Consider the following 22,567-nt stretch of genomic DNA (forward strand, 5'->3'; position numbering starts at 1 on the left):
ACACCATATAACACTAGAATCACAGCAGTGTTTAGGTTGGTAGTAATCTTCAAGATCATCTAGTTCCCACTGCCCTGCCACAAGCAGGTACACCTGCCACTGGACCAGGTCACTCAAGGCCTCATTCAATATGCCCTTGAACACCTCCAGGAAGAGGACACCCACAACTTCCCTGGGCAACCCGTTCCAGTGTCTCACCACCCTCACTGTGAAGAATTTCTTCCTAACACCCAGTCTAAATCTACCCTCCTCAAATTTAAATCCTTTTTGTCTCATCCTATCACTACAAGGCTTTGTAAAAAGTCCCTTCACAGCTTTCTTGTAGCCACTTCAGGTACTGGAAATCCTCTATACAGTCTCCCTAGAGTCTTCTTTTCTCCAGGCTGAACAGTCCCAACTTTCTCAGCCTGTCCCCATGTGGGTAGTATTCCAGCCCTTCAATCATCTTCAGGGCCTTCTCTGGACCTGCTTCTGGAATCTCATGTCTTTCTTGTGTTGGGGGCACCAGAACTGGACGAATTAGCTTGGGGTCTCTTGGAAGCAGCAAAAAAAATGATGCTCTTTTACCTAAGACTAAAGAAAGGGTTACATTCCTTCCAGGACAGTGACCCTAGATAAAGATTTAGAGCAGGAAATCAAACAAAATTGTGCTATTGCTCAGGCTTAATAGGGGACTCAAACAATTGTCAATGATAACATTGCTCTTTTAACAGCATAGAACTGCTCGAGCATCCTATACTGGGTACTAAGACTGCAGTATGAGAGTGATGCAGCTCTCCTCTAAGAAACCACATTGCTTACACAGAACATGTGCAGTGCAGTGCAGTATTTTAAAACCAATCACAGCTTTCCCTCTTTTTGTATTCACTTGCAGTGTCAGGACTGTGCCCCCTATTTATTTTTTCGTGTATGATTTTATGATTATTGTTAGGAGTATAAGCATGTTTTACACCTTTCCAATTCTTTCTGCTTCAGTTTCCTTCAGTGAAGAAATTTATTCTTAATACATCTTCCTGGAGGAAAAAAGTAGGGGATAGAGGAATGCATCCTTTATATCTAAGGCTTTCTGCAGAAGCAGAGCTTTTAAGGCTGTATCCATTCACTACGAAGGTAGTTAAAACTAAACTTTGTCATGGAAACTTGGTTTTGATTTCTTCAGTAATTTAAGCAGACAGGGTTTGGAAGAGATATCTTTATTTTTCTTTAAAAGATGATAACTAGCATAATGGCTAGAATACACTCTATGTAGTGTACACCTCCCATCACAGACTGCCTTCCTGAGCATTCATCACCTGGCTCCTGTAATAAACCAGCTAATGTTTTGAGTTCAATATTTGGTTTGTTATTTCACCACTTCCCACTTCTGCTAAAAAATTTCACAAGCTTCCTCCCTGACCTCAGTGCCTTCATAGTTGTCTCTCTCCCATGCCCTGCAAAGCAAATGAAATCTTAAAAGAAAGAGAACTCAACCAATAGGGTTTTGTGTTTTTTTTTTTTAGTTTCTTAAGTATGTTATTACATGAGATGTTATGGGAATATATTATCACCAAAGCAAAAGCAAGAATGTTTTATGTGTTGGTATGTGAAATGTTATCAACAAAGTGATGACTTGCTCTCCCTTGTCCAAAGGCATGTCCAAATTAGAGATGGAGGAGCTACCTCCACCTCTGGAGGTAGTTTTTACAGGAACCACCTCAGTAGCTGCCTCCTCTACTAGAAAAATACTGCTAGACCCAAAAATGTCAGAGGATTTAACATTAACAGAAGGGCCATGAGGATGATCAGAGGGCTGGAGCACCTCTGCTATGAGGACAGACTGAAAGAGTTGGGGATGGCTGGGAGAGGAGGCTCCAACGTGACCTTGTGGCCTTCCAGTATCTGAAGGGGGCCTACAAAAAAGCTGGGGAAGGACTTTTTAGGTTCTCAAATAGTGACAGGACTAGGGGGAATGGAGCAAAGCTGGAGGTGGGGAGATTCAGAGTGAATGTGAGGAGGAAGCTGTTCAGCATGAGAGTGTTGAGAGCCTGGAATGGGTTGCCCACAGAGGCATTTAAGGCCTGACTGGATGAGACTTTGGCCAGCCTGATCTACTATGAGGTGTCCCTGGCCGTGGCAGTGGGGCTGGAACTAGATCCTTGTGGTCCCTTCCAACCCTGACTGATTCTATGAGCCTATGCTTTTTTCTTGTTAGTTATGCTTTTGCACTAGAGAGCAGGATTTTCAGTTAAAAGGTGGGTTTTTTGTTTGTTTGTTGTCTTTTTGTTTGTTTTTGTTTTTGTTTTGTTTTGTTTTGTTTGTTTGTTTGTTTTTAATAAGAGCTACTTCAGTGCTCTCAATAACTTTGATATATTAAAAAAAGAAGAAGAAGAAGAATCATAGAATCAACCAGGTTGGAAGAGACCTCCAAGATCATCCAGTCCAACCTGGCACCCAGCCCTAGCCAGTCAACTAGAAGAAGAAATAAAGAAACAAAAATCCCCAAACCCACAGCCATAAATGTTCAAAATAATTTTTTTTTTTAATTGGACCACTTCACCTTGGTCTTGAGTAGAAGCTGTAAATCACAGTATCACAGTATCATCAGGGTTGGAAGAGACCTCACAGATCATCAAGTCCAACCCTTTACCACAGAGCTCAAGGCTACACCATGGCACCAAGTGCCACATCCAACCTTGCCTTGAACAGCTCCAGGGACGGCGACTCCACCACCTCCCCAGGCAGCCCATTCCAGTGTCCAATGACTCTCTCAGTGAAGAACTTTCTCCTCACCTCCAGCCTAAATCTCCCCTGGTGCAGCCTGAGGCTGTGTCCTCTCATTCTGGTGCTGGCCACCTGAGAGAAGAGAGCAACCTCCCCCTGGCCACAACCACCCCTCAGGTAGTTGTAGACAGCAATAAGGTCTCCCCTGAGCCTCCTCTTCTCCAGGCTAAACAATCCCAGCTCCCTCAGCCTCTCCTCGTAGGGCTGTGCTCAAGGCCTCTCCCCAGCCTCGTCGCCCTTCTCTGGACACGCTACATCCACTATTAGAATCAGAACTGTGGAGCTTGGAAGAGACCTTTGCTGCCTGATTTTTTCCTGGGGAAAAGTATTGTTTCTTAATTCTAGAGCATTTACTGGATCGCATTTCATGCCTTTCAATCACACGTAAAAACAAAGAGAGAGCAGGCAAAACTCACCCCAGAAAAAGTGCTTCTGATCACGTTCTGAAGGCTATCCTGCCTCGTGAACAATTGCTTATGACGATTTCCTGGCTGCATGATTACCTGCCTTCCCCTTCTAAAAATCCCTGAAGTATTTAGAAAAATGCCTGAGGTACCACAATAATTTGCAGACACAGCTTGTCAGACACACATGAATTAAACCTGACCAGAAGACTTCCATATAAATTGAATTTCCCTGAAGTTTGCTAGTCCTTCAAACTGAAAATTTTTCATGGTGCTGTACTAGTGCCTGTCATCAGTCACCACTGTAAGTACAGCTGGAAAGGAAGGATCCCACTGAGTTCTCTACTTTCTCAGCACATTTTTCAATTCATGGCAGTTGATACCATAAGGAATGGTACTCAACCAGAAAACTTGAGTAATAAGAAACTGAATGTTCTCTTTTTCTCATTAATACATGACTGGAGTTCTTTCAGTTCCAAGTTCCTCTTTGAGAGGGTATGAGGTTTTATTCTGAGTCCTCCTTTAGCTCAGTCTAGGATCCAACGTGTATCTGAAGAAAGAATTTTTCTTCCTTTTATCTAGCTTGCTCAAAAAAAAGGGTAAGTTGGCTACAGTTTGTGTGACTCAGCCCTGTGAGCTGCGTGATGTCCTCAGTGAACATTAAATCCAACATGCCCCCTTACAGCAATAAAATCTTCCTTGTGTAATGAGTGGTATATGTGGTAGCTCCTAACAGCCAAGCAAAGAACAAATTGTCCTTTAGAAAGACAGATCTTTTCAGGCCTTTAGCTCACAGGAAATGTTCAAACACATGGCAGAGCTTGCCCTTTCCTGCTCAGGTAGCATTAAACCAATATTTTTTCTACACTAACCACACAAATGGGAATCCCAGTTTGAAATTGGCTGAGCATTTTGATTTAGAGCTACAGAACAAGAAAATAGGAAAAAAAAAACCTCCAACATTTTAAATTATCATCTCTGGGCCTTCTGTGGTTTTGTGCATTTCCTTCTCTATATTGTTTTTTAATTTAGAATTTAGCAGGCTCCGTGTTTGATCTGTAATCTAATATGTAACTCTCTGAACTCTCCTGTATCACACAGTATCACAGTATCATCAGGGCTGGACGAGACCTCACAGATCATCAAGTCCAACCCTTTACCACAGAGCTCAAGGCCAGACCATGGCACCAAGTGCCACGTCCAATCCTGCCTTGAACAGCTCCAGGGACGGCGACTCCACCACCTCCCCGGGCAGCCCATTCCAGTGTCCAATGACTCTCTCAGGGAAGAACTTTCTCCTCACCTCCAGCCTAAATTTCCCCTGGCGTAGCTTGAGGCTGTGTCCTCTCGTTATGGCGCTGCCCACCTGAGAGAAGAGAGCAACCTCCTCCTGGCCACAACCTCCCCTCAGGTAGTTGTAGACAGCAACAAGGTCACCCCTGAGCCTCCTCTTCTCCAGGCTAACCAATCCCAGCTCCCTCAGCCTCTCCTCATAGGGCTTCTGCTCGAGGCCTCTCCCCAGCCTCGTCGTCCTTCTCTGGACATGCTCAAGCATCTCGATGTTCCTTCTAAACTGGGGGGCCCAGAACTGAACACAGTACTCAAGGTGTGGTCTAACCAGTGCAGAGTACAGGGGCAGAATGACCTCCCTGCTCCTGCTGACCACACCATTGCTGATGCAGGCCAGGATGCCATTGGCTCTCTTGGCCACCTGGGCACACTGCTGGCTCATGTTCAGGTGGGTATCAATCAGCACCCCCAGATCCCTCTCTGTTTGGCTGCTCTGCAGCCACTCCGACCCCAGCCTGTAGATATATGGCCTTCATAATGTCAGAAGTAATCCAGCTAAAATTCTTAAATATAATAAAATGCCCTTGTCACCCAGAAGGGCAGTTGCATCCTAGTGTGCATCAAAAGAAGCATGGTCAGCAGATCCAGAGAGGTGATTCTGACACTTTGCCCTCAATACAGGAAAGACATGGACTGAGGGAGTGGGTCCATCCACTGGGGGACTGGAGCTCCTCTCCTACCAGGACAGGCTGAGAAAGCTGGGATTGTTCAGCCTGGAGAAGAGAATGCTCCAGGGAGACCTAATAGCAACTTTCCAGTACTTGAAGGGGGCTACAAGAAGGCTGGAGAGGGACTGTTTACAAAGGCCTGCAGTGATAGGACGAGGACCAAAGGTTTTAAATTAGAGAAGAGTGGACTCAGATGGGCTGTTAGGAACAAATTCTTTGTCATGAGGCTAGTAGAACCCTGGGACAGGTTCCCTGGGGAGGTCATTGAGGCACCATCCCTGGATATATTCAAGACCAGGCTCAGTAAGGCTCTGAGTAACCTGATCTAGTGAAAGGTGTCCTTGTTGACCACAGAGGGGTTGGACTACATGACCTTTGGATGTCCCTTCCAACAACAAAAAAATACTATGGTTCTGAACTATTTCAAAAGGAACTACTTTTATATGCTTCAATGGACATTCGGTAGTACTTAAGCTAATTAACATTTCACATGGCTTCTAGTCTCCACAAACAGAACTTCTTTGTTAAGGCACTTGTTATGCCTGGAGATGGCATGAGAAATGTCAGCAGTAACAGTAAAAAGAATATTAAAAAATAATATCAGAAATCACTCAGACTCAATGGCAAGAATAAATAAACAGTTGAAGCATCACATTTCTATCTTGTTATTTTCTAGGTTCTTCTTATTATTACTGTAGGTCAGTTCTTTTAAGTCCAACCTTCCATTCTCATTTGCCCTGACTTTCTACTACACTGTTAAAGATGCTAGAGTACACATATGAGCTTTGGCTATAAACTGCAAAAATATTCTGTAGAGGAATTCTCTTAAAAGATCAGCATTCCTATCTCCATTCTGTACAGCTGCACTCAAAAGAAGCATATAGGAGTAATGCCAGAATTGACTACATCCTTCAAGTTGCATCAACTAATGGAAAAAAGAAGGCTAATAGATAAGAAATGAATTCAGAATCAAGATAAAGCATTATAATGAACACAGTAACTGTAGAAATGATTGCTCTGAGATAGATTGAAATAGGAGATACATGTCTTTTTCAAACTATAAAAATTGAATTCCTTTATAACTGAGCCAAGTCAATAAAACCTAACCTGCAGGTACTTCCACTGTTATGTTGATAAATAAAGGGGAGGAATTAAAAATTATATTATCTCAGCTCAGTTTTTCCTTCAAATCAGCTCAGTTTTCCTTTCAATTACTATATACAAGCCCAGGAAACAAACAAACAGACAAACAGGAACTCTAAAAGCATGTATAATTCAGTTTTAAGTTCCAAGTTGCACATTTACACTGTCAGATGAAATATATCTAACTGCTGACACTCAAGAAATAACTGAGGCGTTACAAAGGCTTCCTTCCTAATACATTTCCAGCCCTGTATATGTATACACATACACACCAAAAGGTTTCTTTCCTAGCCATCCAATTATTGCCATCCTTAGGTGGTTTGACTCCACAGGTTATGTCAGAAATAAAGCCCAGTCTTAACCATTTGCATTTCAGAAATGGGGGAAAAAAATACAAGAAGCTAATGAATGTTTCTGAAGCTAGATTCTGAAGTGAATGAAACCTTGCAGGCTGGGTCACACACATGTGTGATCAGTATTACCTACAACAACAGATGTCTGTTCATAAATTGTTTAGTTGATTGTTCTAACCCACAGGATATCTGGAAATGTATGAGGTGCTCTCAATCCATCACCCAGTGAATAAGGAAATGGCAAAGGATGGAAAGCTTGACAAGATGTGAATATAAAGTTTGATTCAAAGCTCAAGGAGGAAGGAGGGTTTCTTCTCAGTTTCTTCACTGGGCCTGTGCACTGAGTGGCATGCTCAGCTAATTAAGGGAGAAAGAAAAACCCTATGGAACAAACGCTTTGAATATGCTATGGGTGCCTTTCCAAGCTAGGAAAGGCACTAGCTTTTATTCATATATTCTTTTAAAATGAAAAGTTTTCTATTGATAGTCACAAATTCCATTCATTACTCATTACTTTCCCGTCTTGTCTGTCAGTGTTGAAAAATTCCAAACTACAGAGCTGAATTGCTATGAAAATAATACAAACCACTATGTATTTACTGTTTATTAAATAAAAAATAACTCAATATGCTTTCAGCTTCTCTCTTTCTCCTGGAACTGTAGAAATATAATATTCTGGGGAAATCTTAATCATATAGAGATGTACAATATGTTCTTTTCAATAGCTGGATGTGGAAATCTATGCCCAAATAAAATTAAGGGCAGAACACAATATAAGTAACCCAAACAATTTCATTTAAAGTTGGGATATCCAGAACTAGAAGTTAATTTACCATGAAGCTTGTCTCTATGTATATTAGAATTCAGCATAGGGCAAGTTTGATGGATACTCAGTTCCTAATAGATTTCTTAGTATTATGAACAACACACCTGAAAACAAAACTCATCTTTGCACCTTTTTTAGTGTCTATGTAACACTCACAAAAAAAACCCCCACAAATCTGACTTTAGAGTCAGTTGCTGCACACAACTTAAAGGGTTCACTTAAAGTTTCTGATTTCCTAAGTATCATTAATTATGACAAAATATTTTGCAGTTTCTGAAATCCTCACAAGTATTGTTAAAAAAAAGAGCTGTCTGTTGTATTGTTCTTGGTTTTCCTCTAAATGTACTGTTATTGTTGCAAATATTCTATTGAAATCACTAAATGTTGTCACATCTTAAACATAATTTTTGGCACTAGGAAAAAATCCATCTCTGATCTATAAGATAATAATTTTTTAACATGGCAGTTCACAGGATAACAGGATCTCAGGAGTTGGAAATGACCCAAAGAGATCATCAAGTGCAATCTCCTTGCCACAGGAGAACCATAAAATTTAGGTCAGGTCACAGAGGAACACATCCAGAATGGCCTTGAAAGTCTCCAGAGAAGGAGACTCCACAGCCTCTCTGGGCAGCCTGTGCCAGTGTTCTTTGACTCTTACAGTAAAGAAGTTCCCCCTTGTGTTGAGGTGGAACCTCTTGCTTGGCAACTTACATCCATTGTTCCTAATCCTACCCCAGGGAGCAAATGAGAAGAGCCTGTCCTCCCTCCCTCCCTCCTGCCACCCAGCCCTCAGATGTTTATAAACGTTTATTAAATCCTCTTCCAGTCTTCTCCAGACTAAACAGCCCCAGGTCCCTCAGCTTCTCCTCATCAGGCAGTGTTCCAGTCTCCTAATCATGCTTGTAGTCCTCCTCTGGACCCTCTTCAGCAGATCCCTGTCTCTCTTAAACTGGGGAGCCCAAAACTGAATGCCGTACTCAAGATGAGGTCTCAGCAGGGCAGAGTAGAGGAGGAGGATATATAAATCTTGAGAACATATGTTAGACCTGAGTGTCTGCTCCCTTGGCCTCAGGTTTCAGTATGTGGATTGGAAGCATATCTGTAACAAATTTTCCATCTTGCCAAATGATGATAATTGCTTTCATTTGGTCATGTGGCAAAATCGCTGAGTCACAGAATGCTAGGCATTGGCAGGGAGCTCTAGAGATCATCAAGTCCAACCCCTCTGCCAAAGCAGGGCCACCTAGGGCAGATCACATGGTGATGCATTCAGGTGGGCTTTGAAAGTCTCCAGAGAAGAGACTCCACAATCTCTCAGAGCAGCCTGCTCCAAGACTGTCACCTTCATCATAAAGAAGTTCTTCATGTTGAGGTGGAACCTCCTGTGTTCCAGGTTGTACTTGTTGTTCCTTGTCCTATCACTGAGCACCATTGAAATGAGCCAAGGACCTTCATCTTGACACCCACCCCTCAGATATTTATAGACTTTAATAAGATCCCTCTCAACCTTCTATTCTCAAGACTAAAGAACCCCACTTCTCTCAGTCTTTTTTCACATTAGAGATGTTCAAGTCCCCAGTCATGCTCGTAGCCTCCATTGCACTCCTTGCAGTAGATCCCGGTCTTCCTTGAACTTGGGAGCCCAAAACTGGACACAGTATTCCATGTGTGGCTTCACCACGGCTGAGTAGATGGGGAGAAGAACATCCTTAGACATGCTAGATACACTTTTCCTGATGCATCCCAGGATGTCAATGGCCCTCTTGACCATAAAGGCACATTGCTGTTCCAGTGATAACTTCTTGTCTACCAGGAATCCAAGGTCTTTCTTCCTTGAGCTGTTTTCCAGCAGGATGACCCCTGGTTTGTACTGATGCTTGATGTTATTCCTGTCTGATGCACTTAGCATGAGACAGAATCATCCAGTCAGACCTTCTACTATTTGTGAGGCAATGCATTTGATCATGTAACAGCTTCACATATGAGCATAGAAATGTAGAGTCCTAGAATGAACTGGGTTGGAAGAGACCTTGGAAGGTCATATAGTCCAAACCCCCTGCAGTGAACAGAATTTTAGAGTCACATTCATCTCTTTGAAAGGATGATACATAACTCATGGATACACATACAGCTGCTCATCAGCAGTTCTGAAGCTCTTCACACCCTAGCCTTTGTTGCAGTGTGGACTTTCTTCTTTAAGTTCTGCAGGCAAAGCATTCATTCTGTTAAAAAGAAGACTACTTTTCCCAATCATTCTTACTTTGACAGCACACATCTAGAAAGGAAAAGCTACTGTGAATTCAGAAGCAAGCCACCATTTATCTCCACTCACTTTAATACTTCCTGTGTTCACATTGATAAGGTGCAGAATTTCAGTGGTCTTACCCACTCCTCAAGAAATAACCCCCCCAAAACAACCCTCTGAATCCTACTCATGTCTGTTTTGACAGACATGTAATTGTGGAATTAAATAGTTTCTCAATTAAAGCAACCTTTGAAAAGCCTAAGAGTGGCAATAATAATTGATGACTATTCAAATAATGCTAAAATATGCTACAACATATTATGGTCTGTATTAATGTTACATACAGATACCCAAAGTAGATTAGTTCAAAATGTATCAGGGTATGGTGTTCTACTAATGGTATTGTGTCTATACAGCAGTACATTTAAAAAGCTCAGTACCTCTCCTAGATATGTGGCTACAGTGAGGAATATCACATTATCACAGTATCAACAAGGTTGGAAGAGACCTCATAGATCATCAAGTCCAACCCTTTACCACAGAGCTGGACTTGACGTGATAGAAGCTAAATTTACAAACTGCAGGATGAGGGAACAGAATTGAAGTCTTCAACCTTTACTACATTGATAATCTTTAAACTAATTTTCTATTCCTGTCACTGTGTGTAGTAAGGCAGATTGAACAGTAACTATCATAGAATCATAGAATCAATCAACCAGTTAGGAAGAGACCTCCAAGATCATCCAGGCCAACCTAGCACCCAGCCCTATCCAGTAAACTAGACCATGGCACTAAGTGCCCCATTCAGTCTTTGCTTGAACACTTCCAGGGACGGTGACTCCACCACCTCCCTGGGCAGCCCATTCCACTGCCAATCACTCTCTCTGGCAAGAACTTCCTCCTAACATCCAGCCTATACTTCCCCTGGCACAACTTGAGACTGTGTCCCCTTGTTCTGTTGTTGGTTGCCTGACAGAAGAGACCAACCCCCACCTGGCTACAGCCTCCCTTCAGGTAGTTGTATACAGCAGTGAGGTCCCCCCTGAGCCTTTTCTTCTCTAGGCTAAACAAGCCCAGCTCCCTCAGCCTCTCCTCATAGGGTTTGCCAGTCACTTAGAGCCTGATATGTGCTGATTTAAATTTATCTCTACAAATTCATATTTTTTTTTCATATTAAGAAAAACAAACCCAAAAATAAATCTAAGGCCAATTCTAAAATCAACACAGAAGTTCAAACATACAAGGGAGAATATAGCAGTAGCTTGGTTCCAGCTGCCTTTCATTAATGAGAATCAGATTTCAGTTGTTACAAATATATTAATTTGCAGTTACATCTTGAGTGTGGAAACTTGAGAACTGATTTACAGCAGACTATCACACAACCACTACTTCACATGATTGGGTTTGATCCTCTGCATATTGAGAGATAACTGCCTCTGGCAGCAGACTGCAGGGTTGTTAATATTTCTATTATTTCAACAGCCACTAAATTAATGTTCCTCTTTGGCTTGAGACCACCTATTACTTTGCTGTGAAAGCCACTATGTATAATTCAACTACACTGTATTTGCATGTTAAGGTGTAGTTGAAGAGGGATGCATACAAAAATCAGAGATGACAGCCACACAGGTTTCAGACTGAGACCCAGAAAGCAGCCTTTCAGTTGCTGTTTAAATCTAGAAATTCCCAAATGTTACAAGTTCTTCATGTTTTAATCTTAAAGCACTCCAGGTAACTAAAATCTGCCTCTGTGTTGCAGACTCCAGTCTTAACGAGGTTAAAAGCGCTTCAGTCTTAACAAGGTTAAAAGTACATCTCATGCTGTCTGTCTGGTTTTAGTCCTAGGTAGTGATGGGTACCGGTAGGAAGGTGCATGTCTGATGTTCCTGTGTGTCTGAACTGACCTTGGTGCGAAACAGAGCAGTAGCTACTGCTTCTATCATGGTGGTAACTGATGCCACAGCTCTGCACTAAAGCTTTTTTCCCCCAGAGATGCATTTGTTCATGTGCACAGTGAGTAAATTCACACAAATTCAGCGAGTACATACAAATTCAGTTTTGTTCTTCACTCCACACTGTTAGGACTTTTTACACCCTTGTGACTGAACAAAAGGTGAAAAAGCTGGAGAAGAGTCTGGAGAATAGGACTGGTGAGGAATATCTAAGAGAAGTGGATTGTTTAATCTGGAGAAAGGGAGGCTGAGGGGAGACCTCATTGTTCTTTACAACTCCCTGACAGGAGCTTAGAGTGAAGTGGGGGTCAATGTCTTCTCCCTAGCATCAGGTAATAGAAAGAGAGGAAATGGCCTCAAGTGTCACCAGGGAAGGTTTAGAACAGATATCAGGAAGAATTTCTTCACTGAAAGATTGGTCAGGCATTGGACTAGATGACCTTTGGGGGTCCTTTTCACTCTAAACCATTCTATGGTTCTATAAACCCAACTCATCCACTGTGTGGTTTTGCAGAGCTGATTTCCCACTGACAACACACCCAAAGACCCTTAAGCTCATAGGAACTGCCCTGCCTGTCTGGGTAGAAGGTTCTAGGTATCAGATCAACAAAGCAGACAGAAGGATGCTCTTGAGCCAGCAATGTGTCCTTATGACCAACAAAGCCAAGGCCACCCTGAGGTGGATGAGAAGGGCTGTTGTGAGTAGGTCAAAAGAGGTCCAAAAAATAATTATCAGTCAAATAATTCCTAGCACTGAACTGATATTCAGACATTTCATACATATTTCAGTACCTTCAGACAACATTGAAACCAGACCCATAATTTATTTTTTTCAATCTTCTAAAAATGATGAATTTCACTGTCTTTTTTTCAGAGCAAATCACTTTCTTTTCCAATACATCCAATATTCTGCTTTTAGGGTTTTGGGTTTTTTTTGGTGGATGGCAAGAACTATAGCAACAGGATTACCTTTAGAACAATGTGATGGTTTGGGTGTTATCTGTCCCCTCTCACTTTGGAAAATCACCCAGACTAGACTCAGTGGCTCTAGAAATTGAATGAAGCTTTATATTTACAGCTTAGCACAATAGACAAGCAGATGTTTACAGTATATACAGCTATAGACAGAAATCTACAAGGTAAAAGGTAATACAGAAACACAACAGCCCTCCCAGAAACCTGAGTCCCCAGGAGGGGCTCTCAAACACCCTTCCACCTTCTCCCACCCCTCAGCCTTACCAAGATCTTGCCTTATGCTTAAGGTAATTTTGAGGGTCAGCCAGGGGGTTAGGAAGCAGATGGGTTAGTCACACAGATGGCAGGTTAGAGAGAGAGAAAAGTTCAGCCCAAAGTCCAGACAGTGACTGTTACCTATGTTTGTGCTCTTGTTCTTATACATCTCAGGAAGCCTATGAGTGAAGCAGACATCACCATTGTTTCATTTTCACAGCCTGTAATCTAATTCTTCTTACCAAAACATTCTAGCTAGGCTCAAACTAGCACAAACAAACATCTCCAAAGAGAATTAAGAGGCCAAATGTATTCTGAATTTATTTCTTTTTAATTATGTGTCTTACCATGAATATGTAATTATTCAGGACTGATTTTACCCATGTTACTTAAAAAAACATCATGTTTGTTTGAAAAAGGAACTGGCTTCAACCCAGCAATGCCAGGCTGTTTCTTGTAATTTCTGTAATACCTCTTGCAACAGCTACATCTAAAATGTGACATTCTTAACGGGAATATAAGATGTTAAGCTGCTACTGAACACTACTTATAATCTAAGGGTAAAACTGAGCTCATTTTCATGCAAGTGGCTCTGTAAATCTGATGTACTTGCAGCATGAAATAAAACTAAAAAGAAGGATTTTACTAGCAGCAACTAGTATCTCTGATCAGAATTGTTTATGTTTTCATCTTATTCAGCTCTTCTGCAATAACTCTCAATATATGTGTTCTGATTCAGGTTTTGTTTCCTCAATTATATCTCTTCAGGACATCAGCTTTAGTGCTCTGAATGTGCTCTGGGAGATGCCATTATTATTCTTGCCTTTCCATGCATGAGCGTAGGATTTACTGATTGCATGCCATCCAAACCCTGACTTGCTTTTACAACTATTCACTTCACTTTGGCTTTCCTGGGGTATTCTTATCATCCCTTAGTGTCTTACAGAAATTGCTTCATTTCTCTTTATGAGAATACAGCTAAGTACGTTTTTGTCTATCGGCAAAGGAAATTTTAAGTACTCAATGATTCTGCAAATAAGGTCACAGGGGGTTCAAGATCACAGTGTAAGGAAAAAAAAGAGGATCCACATGTAGTGGCAGCCTGTGAAATTATTGTCATATGTGACTTGATAGTCAGCTGTGATGGTTTGGGTGTTTCTTCTCTCCCACTGTAATGAAATCACCCAGACTAGACTCAGCCGAGCTGAGAATTAAGATGAAGCTTTATATTTACAACTTAGCACAATATACAAGCAGGTATTTACAATATATACAGCTATAGACAGAAATATATGAGGTAAAAATGTGATACAGAAGCACAACAACCCTCCCAGAAACCAGCATTCCCAGGAGGGGGTCCCAACCACCCTTCCACCTCCTTTCCACCCCTCTACCTCATCCCAGACTTTGCCTTACATTCAAGGACCAGCCCAGCTTCCTCAAGCACTCATCTAACCTGTCCTTGAACAACTCCAGGGAGGGAACATCCTTCCTGGGCAAACTATTCCAGTGTCTCACCATCCGTACTGTAAAGAATTTCCTCTTAATATCCAGTCTAAATCTACCCTCGTTGAGCTTCAATCCATATAGGTATTTTCTCTCTCATAAATATGTATGAATAAAATATAGTTGATGGAAATAACATTTAACAGCTGTATTTTTCAGGTATGACCTAAATGAGCAAATAAACCACTCTTGTAAAATTGTCCCCAGCAGATGTTAGGCATAGTCTTCAAATGTTCATACTCATATGCTTAATAATTAAATACAGTTGTCACCTAATGTCATAATGTTTATGTTAATAGTAAGGATATATTAGCTGTTATGCTTAGAGGGGCATGATGGGGGTTGTCATAAACTGTAGAAGTGATATAGACTGGGAACAGACATATCAGTGCAAAAAGCTGTATTCATTGTACACACCGAGTCAGAGAATCCTTGCAATTGTAAAAGATCTTAAGGATCACCTAGTCCAGCCATATCTAATAGTAATATCTATAAGGTTCAGCAGGTGGGAGAGGTGGCTGATGGAGAAGGAATAACCTTGATGCATAAGATGACCTTTGAGAGTTCCTTCCAATCCGCTGCAGTCTGAGAATCTGTAAAGACAGATGCCTGGAGAAACTAAGAAAAGAAGGCAAAGCTTTGTTAAAACAAACAAACAAACAAACAAAAAAAAAATCCCCAAACTTTAGAAGCATGGAATTGTTTTGATTGGAAAAGACCTTTACAATCATCAAGCCAAACCATTACCTAACTCTACCAAGCCTGGGCCTGAACCACGTCCCTCGGCACCACATCTCTGTGGCTCCAGGGTTACAGATTCAATCACCTCTGCAGACCCTGTTGAGTCTTTGAGGATTCTTTCAGTCAAGAAGTTTCTTATACAACTTAAACTTCCTCTAGTGCAACTTGAGACCATTTCCTCTCCTCCCATCAGTTGTTACTAGGGAGAAGAGACCACCACCCACCTCAGTATTACCTTCTTTCAGGTAGTTGTAGGGAGCCAGAAGGTTTCCTTTCAACCTCCTTTTCTAAAGGCCAAACAACCCCAGTTCCCTCAGCTGCTCATTACCAGACCTGTTCTCCAGACACTTTGCCAGCTTCGTAGCCCTTCTCTGGACACGTGCCAACACCTCAATGTCATTCTTAGAGTGAGGGTCCCCACAGTCCTGAGCCTCCCCACTACTGAGTCAATGGGGACAATCACTTGCCTGATGGCCACACAATTCCTGATCCAGTCCAGGATGCTGGCACACATTATGTATACCCATAGGGAAGGAGAACAACCTCTTTATACAAAAAAAACCCCTCAAACTCAAAACTCTCTTGCACTAACAATCATAGTTTTGCTATAGAATCATAGAATGTCAGGGGCTAGAAGTCACTTTAAAAGATCATCTGGTCCAGCCCCCCTGCCAGAGCAGCATCACTTAGAGCAGAACACACTGGAATGCATATCTCCAGAGAGGGAGACTCCACAACCTCCCTGAGCATCCTGTTCCAGTGCTCTATCAACCTCACAGTGAAAAAAATTCCTCCTCAGGTTCACATGGAAGCTCCTATGCCTCAGCTTCCACCCATTGCCCCTTGTCCTGTCACTGGGCACCACTGAGAAGAGGCTGGCTCCATCCTCCTGGCACTGACTCCTTACATATTTATAAACATGAATGAGTTCACCCCTTAGCCTCCTCCTCTCCAAGCTCAAAAGCCCCAGCTCCCTCAGGCTCTCCTCATAAGGAAGATGTTCAAGTTAATCATTTCTGTGGCTCTGCACTGCCCAGCTCCCTGTCTTTCTCAAACTGGGGAGCCCAGAACTGGACACAACACTCACCAGAGCAGAGAGATGAGAAATGACCTCTTGAACAGGCATACTGGACACAGTACTCAAGATGAGGCCTCACCAAGGCAGAGTAATGAAAAACAACCTCTCTAGCAGGCATATCTATGGCAAGCTAAGATTTGAATGCTTTATTACCCAGTGGTTTAAAGCAGATCAGTGAAAGACGCCCATAAGGACTTTGGGTACAAAAGACTTGGGTTTTTTTTTGGTATAGTTTGAAATAGTTTTTGTTGCCTGACTCCTCACCTGGGTACAGGTTTATAGTGTGATTCTTCAGGCATCCAAGTGACAGGAACATGTATTACTTGCCTGTATTCTTTGAAAGAAATGATTCCTAGTATAGAAATGTCAGTCATTAAGATTTCCTTAGATCTAAGTTTGGAAGTGGTGCTATCTCATCAGAAAAAAAAAAAGTGAGGTACTTATAATTTCCTTGTGACAAAGTTTTGGCCAGGATCTCTTACACAGATTGTGAAAAATCCATGATTTCAGCATATTCTAAATTTAACACTGAGTTCTGTCCTGAATCTATGATTCTCAAAGTAGAAAGGCCTTCCTTGTACAATAAAAACACCCTGTCACTCTCTTCTGTTAGTAAAAATTTTTAAGATATGAGTCTCTTAAAACCCTTATTTTTTATCAAGCAGTTTCTCTGAAATGCAACTATAAACCTTTCTGGCTTTCCATTAAAGAGGAGCTTTGTAGTATAAAACAGCAAAACATTTGCCTCTTGGTAAAATTGGAGTGGCTGTGATTCATGGCTTTCCTTCTACAAACACTTCAATTCTGGTTTTATCTACTTGGTGCTTAATATTATTAGACAAAAATAAAATCCAGAGTTCTTGAATTCTCTGTAGAGAAGGGAAATATGTATGCTTTTTTTCACCCAGTAGGGGTGTAAGCTGGTCAGTTTGCTCCTTCCTCATGATCCATCAGAATATGCCTACAATGGAGACTTGTGCAGGGTGAAAAAACACTCCATGGTGAATGACCTTGGAGTCCTGGTGGACAGCAAGTAATTCATGGAACAGAAATGTGGTCAGCAGGTCAAGGGAGGTTCTCCTCCCCCTCTACTCTGCCCTGGTGGGACCACATCTGGAGTATTGTGTCCAGTTCTGCCCTCCTCAGTTCAAGAGAGACAGGAAACTGCTGGAGAGAGTCCATTGGAGGCTACAAGGATGATGATGACTGGAACATCTGTCTGATGAGGAAAGGCTGAGAGACCTGGTGTGTGTAGAACTGAAAGGGGATCTCATTAATGTTTACAAATATCTGAAGGGTGGGTGTCAAGAAGATGGTAGTCTTTTTCCAGTGGTGTCCTGTACTAAGAAACAGAAACAGAAACTCGGAAAGTTCTGCCTCAGTGTGAGGAAAAACTTCTTTAGCCTAAAGGTAACAGAGTACTGGAACAGGCTGCCCAGAGAGGTTGTGAAGTCTCCTCCTCAGGAAGATGTTCAAGACCCATCTGAATGCATTCCTATGTGACCTGTCCTTGGTAGTCCTGCTTTGGCAGGGGGTTGTGACTGAATGATCTCCAGAGGTCCCTTCTTAACCCCTACCCATTCTATGATTCCATGACTCTATGATTCTATGATAATTTAATGATGATTCTATGACTCTGGATAGTATTCTGGATACATCTCTACTTAGAGTCCTACCAACTACCTGAGGGGTGGTTGTGGCCAGGAGGAGGTTGCTCTCTTCTCTCAGGTGGCCAGCACCAGAACAAGAGGACACAGCCTCAGGCTGCGCCAGGGGAGATTTAGGCTTGAGGTGAGGAGGAGTTCTTCACTGAGAGAGTCATTGGACACTGGAATGGGCTGCCTGGGGAGGTGGTGGAGTCGCCGTCCCTGGAGCTGTTCAAGGCAGGACTGGACATGGCACTTGGTGCCATGGTCCAGCCTTGAGCTCTGTGGTGAAGGGTTGGACTTGATGATCTGAGGTCTCTTCCAACCCTAATGATACTGTGATACTGTGATACTGTGATTACAACATAAGGAACTGTGCAAAGGAAAAGTCCCACTGTTTGTTGGCTGTTATGTCTTTCAAACAACAGGAATAGATTTGTCCACAGTTGTAGCTGAATAAACAACTCCTTTGTTATTCCTGTGGACTAAGAAAGCAAGCGTGTGCAATTATCTCTGAGGAGATGGGAGCTGTATCATGACTCTGTTATATGACAAAGTTACTGATAAAATCTGTTACAAGTGTTCATAAAAGCAACAAGATATACCCTTGCCAGTGCTCTTTCCTTGGGTAGAAAGTGCTTCTCTGTGGCAATTGCTGCCTCAGGGAATGTGTGTCGCAGTTGTATTCATTGATTAAAAGGATACAAAAGACAAATCTTGCTCATTGAAATACAAATCAGGTCTTTGAGATCCATCATAGATGCATAATATGGTAAAGTTTCTTCAGGGCATATATTATTTCATCCACTTCCAGACTGTTCACAAATCTAATAAACTGATCCTCCTCATTTTTTATTTTTCTTTTAAGGGCTACAATAATTCTTTCCAGCCTGTGTTCAAAACCAGAAAGATCTTTGCATGTATATTTAATGAACAGAGAAGGCCCTTTCTGGAACAAAGTAGGTATTTAATTCCTTTTTTTTTTTATGAATCAGGGCAATTATAGTTAATTCCTCTTCTTTCCACTCTCTGTATCGCTCTAACACTATATGAAGCTGGAATGTCTCATTATAAACACTGCTGGTTGAAACCTGATGTTCCCGATGAGTCTTGAGAAAATGAGCCTGGCTGTATCCAAGCAAACTTAGTGCTGTCTCAGTTCAGGTGCTAAAACATGTCCTTCAGCATCACATCTCTGGCTCCAGAGATGGGCATTCAAGTCACCTCTCTGGGGAGTGTGTTCCAGCCTTTGAGAACCATTTCAGTCAAGATGTTTCTTCTAAACCCCCTTTGGTAAAACTTGAGGCCATTTCTTCTCATTCTGTCATTAGTTACTGGGGAGAGGAGACCAATCTCCACCTCTCCACTCAGGGAGTTGTAGACAGCAATGAGGTCTTCCCTCAGGCTCCTTTTTCTCAAGACTAAACAACCCCAGTTCCCTCAGCTGCTCCTCTCCAGTCTTGTTCTTCAAACCCTTCACTAGCATTGTTGTCCTTCTCTGGACGTTCTCCAGCACTTCAATGTCCTTGCAAGTGAGGGCCCCAAAATTGAACCCAGAATTCTGTATGAAATATGTCCCTTTTTGCTGCTACTGATTTAAGTAGATTGAGATCACAGTATCACAGTATCACCAAAGTTGGAAGAGACCTCCTAGATCATCAAGTCCAATCCTTTACCACAGAGCTCAAGGCTAGACCATGGCACCAAGTGCCATGTCCAATCCTGCCTTGAGTAGCTCCAGGGACGGCGACTCCACCACCTCCCCGGGCAGCCCATTCCAGTGTCCAATGACTCTCTCGGTGAAGAACTTTCTCCTCACCTCAAGCCTAAATTTCCCTTGACACAGCTTGAGGCTGTGTCCTCTTGTTCTGGTGCTGGCCACCTGAGAGAAGAGAGCAACCTCCTCCTGGCCACAACGACCCCTCAGGTAGTTGTAGACAGCAATAAGGTCACCCCTGAGCCTCCTCTTCTCCAGGCTAACCAATCCCAGCTCCCTCAGCCTCTCCTCATAGGGCTTGTGCTCGAGGCCTCTCACCAGCCTTGTCACCCTTCTCTGGACACGCTCAAGCATCTCAGTGTCCCCCAGAGCTTTACTCAAAAAAACCCCACCCCTTTCAGAAGCATCCCAACTTTATTCAGCTGCTTTTAGACATTGCTGTTTGCTATTATTTAGATGGTTCCCTTGCCTGTGCCACTGTCGAAGCTTTAATAAAGGTTATATGCATCTGGAGTCATCAATAATTTGAAGATTAATTGCCAAATCCTTTCTAGGAAATAAATACTAGGAACGGTTATAAATTAAGCCTTAATGATAGAAGAGGAAAGTGATTATCTGGAAAAATAAGGAAACAAAGCAGAAGGGATTAATTGCATGGAAAGAGAAATGCTAGTTAGGAAAAATTTAGTTGATAATAGTGAAAAATATATAATGCAAGAAAAAGAAATAGAGGAGGTTGTGACTAAGTGAGGAAAGAAAGGATGTTAATGAATTTAGAGAACTTTCTAATAATTAAGCACACAAGGATGCTTAATGGTTCTCAGCAGCAGTTCACATACACTGTGTGCTTTATTGTTCTCTGTTCATGCAAGAGATGGACTCTTGTTTTACACAAGCACGCTCTTGCATCTGGTGCCCTAGGGAAGAGTGAGACTGAACCCAGCAGAACACTCTGCAAATGCATATTCCAGTGATCCATTAGTAATGAACCTGTTCCACTCAATCATTTTTTGAAAAGCAATCAATGCCTGAACTCGTTTTTCCTCTCGTCATGACGTGTCCCACGGAGATGCCACAGGGTATTCTGTTGTCTGAATATAGGCCAAAGGTTCTAAGCTAGGTTTTGTTTTGCCAGTGTCCATTAAGGACTCGATTTCTTAATGAACTAAAGACATTTCAGTGCAGCTATTAAACAAGAGTTTCAACCTCAGGAAATGCATTTTCTGATTTTATAGCACTCTACCAAAAAATGCAGCTGAAACATCATGTAATTTTTTTTACACTTGGTTAGCACTGACATTTTTCACCAGGCTTTCTAGTCCATTGAGTTTTATTCTATATTTTCTGTTTAGATCTAAGTGTTGTATGTTATAAAGAAGTGTTTTAGCTTGGTTTTCAGACAGTGTGTCAAACTCCTTAAGAAATGTCTCTGCAACACTTTTACTATCTTATGTATCATTCATAGATTCATAGAATAATTGAATGATTTGGGTTGGAAGGGGCTGTAGAGATTATCTATTTCAAATACCCTGCCATGAACAGGGATGCCTCTTACTAGACCAGCTTGCTCAAAGGCTCTGTCCAAGCTGTCTTTCAACACTTCTAGGTTTGCAGCCTCCACAACTTCTCCACATAACCTGTTCCAGTGCCTCATCATCCTCATGGGGTGACTCTCTCCTGTATGCCTCATCTCAAGCAAACTTCTTCCAGATGAAGGCATTCTCCCTTATCCTGTCACTCCATGCCTTTGTCAGAAGTCCCTCTCCAGTTCTCCTTCATCCCCCCTGTGTGCTAGTTTGAAGCAGGCTAGAATGTTTTGTGAGAAGAACTAGATTACAAGCTGTGGAAAGAAAAACAATGGTGATGTCTACTTTACTCACAAACTTGCTGAGATGTATAGGAACAAGAAATAAAAACATTAGATAATCACTTGGCACCACTCTCGCTTGGGCTGCTGGCTGAGCTGCATCTCTCTAACCTCACCCTCCATTTTGGACTAATTCACTTTGCTTCCTAACCCCCTGGCCAAACCTCCATTCTTCCTTGGGACTGGGGTAAGGTAGAGAGGGGTAGGGGGAAGGTGAAGGAGCAGATGAGAGCCCCTCCTGGGGACTCATGTTTTTGGGAGGGCTGTTGTGTTTCTGTATTACCTTTTACCTTGTAGATTTCTGTCTATAACTGTACATACTGTAAATATCTGCTTGTATATTGAGCTAAGCTGTGAATATAAGCTTCATTCAATTTCCAGAGCTGGCTGAGTCTAGTCTGGGTGATTTCTAAAGTGTGGAATCATAGAATCATAGAATCAACCAGGCTGGAAGAGACCTCCAACATCATCCAGGCCAATCTATCCCCCAGCCCTAGCCAGTCAACTAGACCATGGCACTAAGTGCCTCATCCAGTCTCTTCTTGAACACCTCCAGGCACGGTGCCTCCACCACCTCCCTGGGCAGCCCATTCCAATGCCAATCACTCTGGCAACAACTTCCTCCTAACATCCAGCCTAGACCTCCCCCGGCACAACTTGAGACTGTGTCCCCTTGTTCTATTGCTGGTTGCGTGGGAGAAGAGGCCACCCCCCACCTGGCTATAATGTCCCTTCAGGTAGTTGTAGATAGCAATGAGGTCACCCCTGAGCCTCCTCTTCCCTAGGCTAAACAACCCCAGCTCCCTCAGCTTCTCCTCATTGGGTTTGTGTTCCAGGCCCTTCACCAGCTTTGTTGCCCTTCTCTGGACACATTCCAGCACCTCAATATCTCTGTTGTCTGAATATAGCCCAAAGGATCTAAGCTTATTGAGATGTACGAAAACAACAACACCATAATCATAGATAGCACAGTTGCTCTCTGGCTCTGGCTGCCTGCCTTTCTCTCCCTGAGCTGCTGTCTGTGTAACAAATCCTTCTTCTTTCTATCCTCCCTGGCTGATTCTCCAAACTCCATAAG

This window comes from Pogoniulus pusillus, chromosome 9 (genome assembly GCF_015220805.1).
Source record: "Pogoniulus pusillus isolate bPogPus1 chromosome 9, bPogPus1.pri, whole genome shotgun sequence".
Taxonomy (NCBI): domain Eukaryota; kingdom Metazoa; phylum Chordata; class Aves; order Piciformes; family Lybiidae; genus Pogoniulus; species Pogoniulus pusillus.